A 9376-nucleotide genomic window follows, 5' to 3' on the forward strand; every position below is an offset into this window, starting at 1 on the left:
GGGAAAACTGTGATGTTAGCACTAAGAAATACACCAGATGCTATTTAGAATCAGGGCAATTACTGTGGGGTCACTTGGGTCTTCATTGTTGCTGTTGAGATCATAAATCATCTATGTGAAGATAAGATAAAAAAGATCAAAATATCTATAATTGAAATAATAGAGAAGTTTACGTTTTTAATTTTAAAAATATTGGTAAAGCATATCATAGTTATTTAAAATTACATTATTTTTCATGGAGTATGATGTAAATGCTTAGTTTGTTTTCCAAATAGCGTTCTGAATTTTTTTAACAAACTTCATAGATGCTAAAAATCATTTTACAATGAGAATTTTTTATTTATCTCCAATTTCTATTTCTTAATTAACTGTTTGGAATATTCTGTCTAAAATTGAAATAGCATATAGATATATTTACATATGCTAAGCTTAAATTGTGGTTGGTTAAAAATTCAAATTTAATCACAGAAGTTAAATTATTCAAGATAATATTTCATATATATATATGGTCTTAATAATATTCTAATATGAAACAACCATTTGTTTGTATAAACACAGATATTATAAAAGGCCTAGCAATAGTAAGTGCTGGGTACATATAATTTCTTCCGGGCTCCACCCTTTTTTGGTTTAATATTGTATTCACCCATTAAGATGGAGATATTTAACAACAGTCTACAAAATTACTAAAATAATAACTCTCTTCATATAATAGTCTCTGACTTTTATATTATATATAATAAATATTTATTTGATAACATATATAATATTCTCAAAAAAGCTCATTATTTCTATATACCTTTATAATAATATAAATCATTCAGTTAATACAGTTTCATTAATTTTCTTTATTTTACAACAGTTTTCTAGTTACTGACCAGACATTGTTCATTGGTGATTATTATAGAAATTTCCCATGTAAATTTATATATCACAACTTTATTCGTTTCTTACTTACAAACTCATACTTTCAGTGTCTAATTTTAGCCTTGCATGGAAGAAAAATGACAAAGCAATGATGTTTGAAGCATTTCTATCAATACCAAACTGAAGAATTAAGGGAAAAGGAACTGAAATTATCAGGAGAATGAATTTCCTGCTTTGGAAGAGACACAGAAATGCCTAATCGGAGAATAAAATCATTTTAGGTGAATTTTCATGCCAATAATTGTAGAGCAAAGACAAAACCATAAGGGCATCCGGAAGTCTATGTAAGCAGAGATAGACTTTATAATTCAATTTGCAAACAGAATGTTTAACAACATGCTACAGTAACAATAATATCACTAAAACAATAATTTTGCATCTTCAAAAAATGTTGTTGGTTAGGATTTGTCTCTAATCCCTTTGAGAATTTAATCAACTTCATAATAAAAGTAATTAAAAAACCACATGTGGAGGTATGTGAATTCGATTCTCTATTCAATAATATTAAAACATGCAGTCCTTTTATTTTTTTAACTTATACATTCTGTCCAAATTCTGTATAGGTAACTCTCTTGTTTTCTTATTATTTCAATATAGTATGTCCCTATGAAATGCTGTATATATATGTCTAAACTGTAAAAAGTATACTGCAAATGTTGAAGTTTTGTATTTATGAGAGACATTGAAAGTATGGCTTATGGTATTTCAAAATTGTCACTCTTCACCATTTGTATATTAATAGTAAAGATACTTTTACTTTACCAAAGTGTCAAATTTTATTTTTTTCTAGCCCTATCTCAGTATTGAGAGAGTTTTATGTAACAAAAATCTTAATTTCCAGAACTTAGAAACACAGTACTAGACAACCAGAAGAAAAATGCTTTCTGTGATCTGTATCATTTGAATATCAGGATTATGACCTATAGACAGTGCCCTGATCAGAAAAACAAATGTAAATAATTGATTTAGAGACATGCCACACCAGTTTCATTAGTATCACCAAGGAAACCGTAAGAAATAAACTTGTATGAATCAGAACATAAACCAGTGTATCTCCAGACTCTTTGATAGGGACCCAGACATTGTGTCTTAATGAGACTTACTTGTGGTTGTGCAGAGAGAAATTTGAGTGTACCTGCATTTCAGATACATTGTTGGTTTTATTGACTTTTCTACATGTTTATTTTTCAATAAATTTAAGAAATTATACTTTAGTATAGGGTACGATTTGTTGCCAAACCATGTGATTTATAAAATTAAGAAACAAGCCTTGAGAGGAATAGTTTACACAGCAGTCATGAATTTTGGAAACAGTACTTACACAAGCAAAGAGGACAGTTTAAAAAGAAAGATCAAACAGGAAGATACTCTAGATAAATTTATACCAAAAACCTAACATCCGTTTCTACTTTATGTTGAAATTCTATTTCACATTATTGACTTTAAAAGAAGGGTCTTATAGAAATTGATCATATAAATTTACATTTCACAATTTTATTTTCCTTTTCTGAGAAAAAAAAAAAAAACTCATTTATTTTAGTGTCTAACTTTGGCCTTGCATGGAAAAGAGGTCTCCCTGCCACAAAAAACCTCAACTGTTGCTGGATCCTAACAGCTCCTGGGGGGGGGGGGCAGAGAAGGCACAGCACCAAAGGCTCACACACTGGGAGTCAGTTGAAGACAAATAACAAACTTATTTATTCAATAACAGAGAAGGCCTTATATACCCTCTTCCCAGCACCCAGTCTGCGTGGTCATCCCTCATTGGCTGGGCATGATCAGGAACACTGACATTGACCAGGAACTCTGACAGCACCTGTTGCTAGGCCCTCAAGCAGACTCTAGGTTGGCTCATAAGGAAGTAGTACATTATGTGCATGACTTGGCAACTGGTCTGATCCAATTTCTTGGACCCTACGGGCCTGTCCTACTACACTCCTCCACATGTCTGCACCAACATGAGCTCAACAAGCCTGATACCAGTAGACATTTGAAAGTGGAAGTGGAAAATCCAATGGGTATGAACCATAAACAAAGAACTACAGGCAACACAGGACAGGTAAAGGTAATAGAAATCGTCTCCCTTAGTGAAGAAAACACCAATTTGGTTATCCTATACCAAAGAGTCAGCCCTAGAATACATACATGAAAGTAACATTATACAGACTGAGCAGGATGCATTTAGAAATACATATGTATGGAAGTGTTGGCATGCAATAACAATGAATTTGAAAGAAAGCAAAAAGGAAGGGGTTTATGAGGGCCTGGAGGGAAGAAAGGAGAGGAAGAAATGTAATTATAATATTGTGTTTTTAATAAATAAACAAACAAACAAAAAAGAATTTGTATGTTTTTATGTTTTACCAGGTTTGCCCTTTCTGTATTGAGTTTTTTTTTTGTTTTGTTTTGTTCTGTATTGTTTTTATAAATATACATTTCTACAGGGGATTTAAAAAGTTGCTGTTTGTTTGTTTATTTTACTGTTATTTTTAAACAACTATAAAATCATCATTTGAAACAAAACAAAATAAATTAATTTAAATTAATTAAAGGCGTGGTGGCGCACGCCTTTAATCCCAGCACTCGGGAGGCAGAGCCAGGCGGATCTCTGTGAGTTCAAGGCCAGCCTGGGCTACCAAGTGAGTTCCAGGAAAGGCGCAAAGCTACACAGAGAAACCCTGTCTCAAAAAAAAAAAAAAAAAAAAAAAAAGTTGCTGTTTGTTTGTTTATTTTACTGTTATTGTTAAACAACTATAAAATCATCATTTGAAACAAAACAAAATAAATTAACAAAAAATCTCCAAAAATACTAGATGTCAAAATGTTTAAGGGGCTTTTTTCAATACAGCTCTTCTCCAAAACAAGACATTTCCATTTGTGGTTTAATTTTTCAAAGTAGATTTTATCACATAGAAGCATCATTTTTTTTATTTATGCTTTAGAAACTGGGTTACCATATTGGCAAATGCATCAGTATCTCAAGTACTCTATTTTTTAGTATAGTAAATCATAAAGGTAAATCTTGAGTTTTGTCCCACTTGAGAAAAGTTGTAAACTTATGCTTCAGCTCATCCCAGTACCTTGGCTGCACCATCATTCTCTACACTTCTGACTTCCATCCTTTGCCTATCATTTAGTAGTCTGAAATTGACTGAGAAAGATCACTATATAGCATGAAAGAGGAAAATTGACTGAAGCAAACCAAGCCATATTTGTGCACAATCTTACTAACAAGTAGAAATAATCAATTTATTTAATAAAATAATAAATTTTCATAGGAGAGTCATGTAGAACTAGAATTTTCCTTTCGCTAAGGAAATTGTATTCTTTGTATTTAGAAGCATGACTAGAGAAGAGAGAACACACATGTAATTTACAGTCAAATTTTCAAATGAAACCCAAAGTTATGAGAAATGAGACACATAGGCAGAATTAGTCAGCTGGAATTATGAAATTTTGTTTCTGTGTGAATTTCTGTGTTTGTTTCTGTGTTTGACTATGTGAATATTTCATAGGAATTTAGAAAACAAACATACTTAGAGAAATGTGGAGGAATATTTTACCAAATCAAAAATTAAGAAAGTCAAATGTGGTAGCCATTTAAAAAGATAAGGGAATTGTTTCTCATTTTTTCTTATTTCACAAAATAATTGTAAAATAATTTTTTTCTACATATTACATACATACACTGACTTTATGATTTACTATATTAAAATATAGAATACACTAAATATCGATGCATTTGACCATATTCTAACACACATGTATATCAAAAGGAGGTTTCACTAACGTGACTTAAGGGCGGTGGTCTGGCTCGTCCAATAGTAGCTGTCTCCTAGTAGGAAGGCCAAGAATCTGATAATTGTTCAGTCCCCCAGGAAGCAAGATGTCTCAACTGGTCTCCAGTTTACCTTAGAATCCCAAAGAAGTAGGGGGTAGTACCAGCTAAGTAACGCCACAGCCGGACAGATAAACTCGCAAGTGAGGGAAGGCAATCAAAAGCAACAGCTTCTTTCTTTCAACTGTGGAGCTCAGATTTACAGTGGTTCTTCAGACATCGTAGGATCCAGAATTAGAATCAGTCTTCCTCCCTCAAAGAATCCAATAAGAAAAATCCCCCATAGGTATGCCCAGCCACTTATATGTTACCCAAATCCAGAGGTACTCAGTTGGACAACAATGATTAATGTGTGCAAACACGTAATTATGAGAGCTTTGAAATCTTACTAAAAATAAAAAAACCCAGATATGGAATCAGGAAAACATACCTATACTCAATAACATGATGCTCTGTATATTGCGAGTTATTGATTTAAGAGCTTTATGTAGAAATTTATTTTATGCTGAAGGTAAGAAGTGTTGGTTGTGACATGAATAATATTCATCTTGAAGTGCTCACGTGTATTTACTGATCAATGCTTATTGAGGACATCATTCACACTTACAACATAGCAATGAAAAATTGTGATTGTGAGTCCCCTATCTTCTGTCTTTGAACACTAATTCTGATATGAAATTGTGTTAGGCAGTTATCTAATGCAGCTGAATGACATATCAATCTGAAATGTAATGATTTTTAAAAACTAGCTTTCATGATTCTGTGTCAATTTGACTAAATTGGCATTCATTTTTCACTACATTTTGGCTACTTGCTTTAAAATAGGAGCTAAAAAATAGAAATCCAAATTACATTCATCAGTCCCTGTTTACATCGGGCTGGCAATTTACACTTGGATTACATAAGACATTCACATAGGCATAGGGTTGTCATAGGAGCATACTTATTGGATGAACAATGACCATTTATCTTCTTTGTACCCCTCACCTCAGAACATATTGTATTTGAAAGCAATGCAGACAAATATGATGATTAGAAATCTTAATAACACTCAGAATTAATAAAATTGCTTGGCTTATTTATCACAAGCAGATATTTCTTCCAAACTTTTTCAAATAGGATCTATGTGTTCAGGCATTAAATCAGTTTTAAGGATACTACAGATTTCAATAATTATCTCATAACCTTAAATTTGGCCTCCTCATCCCCAAAAGCACAAAGAAGATGAAAGAACTTCTACATTTTTCTTTCATTAAGAGATCTCTTAATGTTGCCAGTTTCTGTTTCATTTATTGGTATTGCTGTATTAATTTCTACTGTCACGTTTAGAAATCATAAAGACTTTAATGTCTTAAAATACAGCAATTATACCTCTCAGGTCTCTGCTTGCCTCAACATACCTCCTCCTCTGACTAAGATTCCATGATTCCTTACTTTTTATCAAATCAAAAGGATCAAAACACTTTTATTTCTTACTTTTTCTCATATTTTAGCCTGATCTGAAAAATCACTTTTTACTTATATTTTCATAATATGAAGTGAACACATTTTATGAAGTCATTATATGCCCATTCTAGTCTACATAACAGGACACTGAGAGCATAATAGCTTAGTAAATAACTGTATTTTGTCTTATTTTTGTGTGTGTAGTGTGTATTAATTTGGCTCAAGTTTATGTTTTTTTCCTATGGTTGTATTATGTTAAAGTCCAATGCTGTTTCTAAAGGAAAATAGAATCATCTAGATACACATACATACATATATATATATATATATATATATGTGTGTGTGTGTGTGTGTGTGTGTGTTTATCTACATATATATATATATATATATATATATATATATCATATTCTTGACTTACACAATTACAAATTCTGAAAGTTTGAGGAATATTTTGTCTGTAAACTGACTCCTTACTAAATCAGTGGTGAAATGAAACAAATCAGAAGCAGCACCTTGAGAAATTCTATGATAATGAATAAGGCATTCAGAATCCATGAAGTGAGAGTTTCCCCAGAAGCATTATGTGTAGAAAAGATAAATAATGAGTGAAATGCCTATCATTTCATAATGGGGTCTCTTCATTATTTTCAATATTACTATCGATTATTAGTCTACAGTGTCAACATAGTTTTCATAGCATGCATGCTTTCAGAACTGTGGAAAGATACTATACTTAAATAACAGTATTATTCTTAAGACCTTTAGAGCAATACCTTGCTACTCTTTGCTGAAGGTTATTGTTCATGTAAGTATCATTATTAAATGAGCATATCTAACCTTCTGGTTATAAGCTTGTGTACTGGTTGGTTTTGTGTGTCAACTTGACAGAAACTAGAGTCATCAAAAAGGTAGGAGCCTCAGTTGAGGAAATGCCTCCATGAGATCCAGCTGTAAGGCATTTTCTCAATCAGGTATCAATTGGGAAGGGCCGAGCCCGAGCCCAGGGTGGGTAGTGCCATCCCTGGGCTGGTATTCCTGGATTCTATTAGAAAACAGACTGAGCAAGCCACATAGGCAAGCAAGTTAGTAGCACCCCTCCACGGCCTCTGCATCATCTCCTGCCTCCAGGATCCTTCCCAGTTTGAATTCCTGTCCTGACTTCTTTAAATGATGAATAGTGCAGTGGAAGTGTGAGCAGTATAAACTCTCTCCTCCTGAACTTGATTTTGGCCATGTTATTTTCTTGCAGTAGTAGAAACTCTAATACAGCTTGGTCTTGTACATTGCCAAAAGAAAGTGAATTATACAGATAAGGCCTAAGCTGACTTTAAGTGTATGCATATGTTATATGAAGGGCTGACTCCAGTTTCTGCTTTTGCTCTTCCGATGACTTCTCTTTGTCAGCCTACACATATCATCCCATCGGTAATTATGCGCAATTAGATGACATAGAAACAGAAGACAAACATGCTTTGAATATTTTTATCATGGTTTGCTGCACTCCCAGACGGTTCAGATGCAGCAATGTAGTCCCTTCCTGCAACATCTTTGAATATTAGTAGTGTGGTAAATTCTAGTTGGTATAACTTAGAGTAGCACAACAAATTGTTCATTTTTTTTGAAAGTAGACATTTTCCAATGTGTAATGATGTGCTGATTAATGAACATAACTATAGCTGAATGACAAATTTGTTGGAAATATGAATATTAATGATGAAAGATTTGGGTGGTAGTCAAGAGACATTTGAATACACCTGTGCAATGGTAATGCTCAACAAACAGCCTCGGCAGTGGAAGATCTCAACTATTAAGTGTTAAGGGTGAGTCGTTTTGTGGATGCCAATCAGTGACTCACCCTGAATTCATTTGTTGTCAATCAATAGGCTCATGAAGAAAGTCTTTGTGGTGGTAGGTAAGGTTCATAGATGTAGAAATGTGGACTTCCACTGGACTACTACACAAGAAAATTCGTAATATGCACTAGTGTTTTTTTTTTTTTCTAGTATAACTAATGCTAGTATCACTTGCAAGTGTAATCCTCATAGAGTGACATCTGTAGAAACTTCAGGACCAGTTTAGAAACCTGATCCTTAAAGATCTCCTTTACTAGCATTACTCTTGGATACAAAGTCCACATAAGTCACAGTGTCAGAGTTCTGCAGAAGAACACAATACCATACAGACAAACAAAAATAGACATATACATTCATTTAATTTTCCACAAATATGTTAATATATATTCTCCATGTATATGCACATATGTAATATACATGTATATACATATATATCCATATACATGGATATTTAACTCAATAGTGAAGCAACAGTATGAAAATAGGCTATATATTTTTTAAATGTACATTATTAGAGCATATATTATACATAATTGTGAAAGCATATTAGTCTGAAATATACAGAACAGAAATTTACAGAAGGGAATTTAGAACATGACACTTTAATATCTAGAGAATATTCATCAACTTGTAAAAACACTGATTTACATAATCATGTCCCTTGTTTTCACTGTAGAGTGTTAAGAAACTTTCCAAGATTAATTATTCAGTCACTGATTACTTTCAAATAGAAAATATGTGATTTCTAAAGAGAGGAAGTGGTAACTGTGTTACACCTCCTATTGGCAAGAACTTCGACAGAGAACACTAATTGACATACACATAGTTATAATAATCGGTGTTTTTTACAGACTCTAATTACTAATTTACTGATTTCTGTCTTATAATATTCTATAAGTTTTAAATTTAAAATATTTGTGATTTTTTACTTACAAATCTCGGCATGAAAGGACCAATAAATTTTACTTCATGAACAAAGTTTATAACATTTTTTAAACACTTTATAATTTATTAGGACTTTTTAAAAATTTCAAAACAACATTTATATTGGCAAAGGTTCCATTTAAATTTGAAAAGAATTCTTTATGTTTCTAATGGATTGACTTCTGTGTATGGTAATTATGTTATCTATGGTGAATATTGCTATTTAGAAGTGTTCTACAACCTTTATTAATTGTCTGCTTATACTTGCATCAGTTATTCTGAGTAGCATTAGATGCTGACCCTAAGTTGGTACATTTCTCATTATCACTCCACTTTGATCATTTTGGGATTCATTAATTTTGATGTTCACTCTTACTCATATTAAGAT

This window comes from Peromyscus maniculatus, chromosome 12, assembly GCF_049852395.1.
Source record: "Peromyscus maniculatus bairdii isolate BWxNUB_F1_BW_parent chromosome 12, HU_Pman_BW_mat_3.1, whole genome shotgun sequence".
Lineage (NCBI taxonomy): Eukaryota > Metazoa > Chordata > Mammalia > Rodentia > Cricetidae > Peromyscus > Peromyscus maniculatus.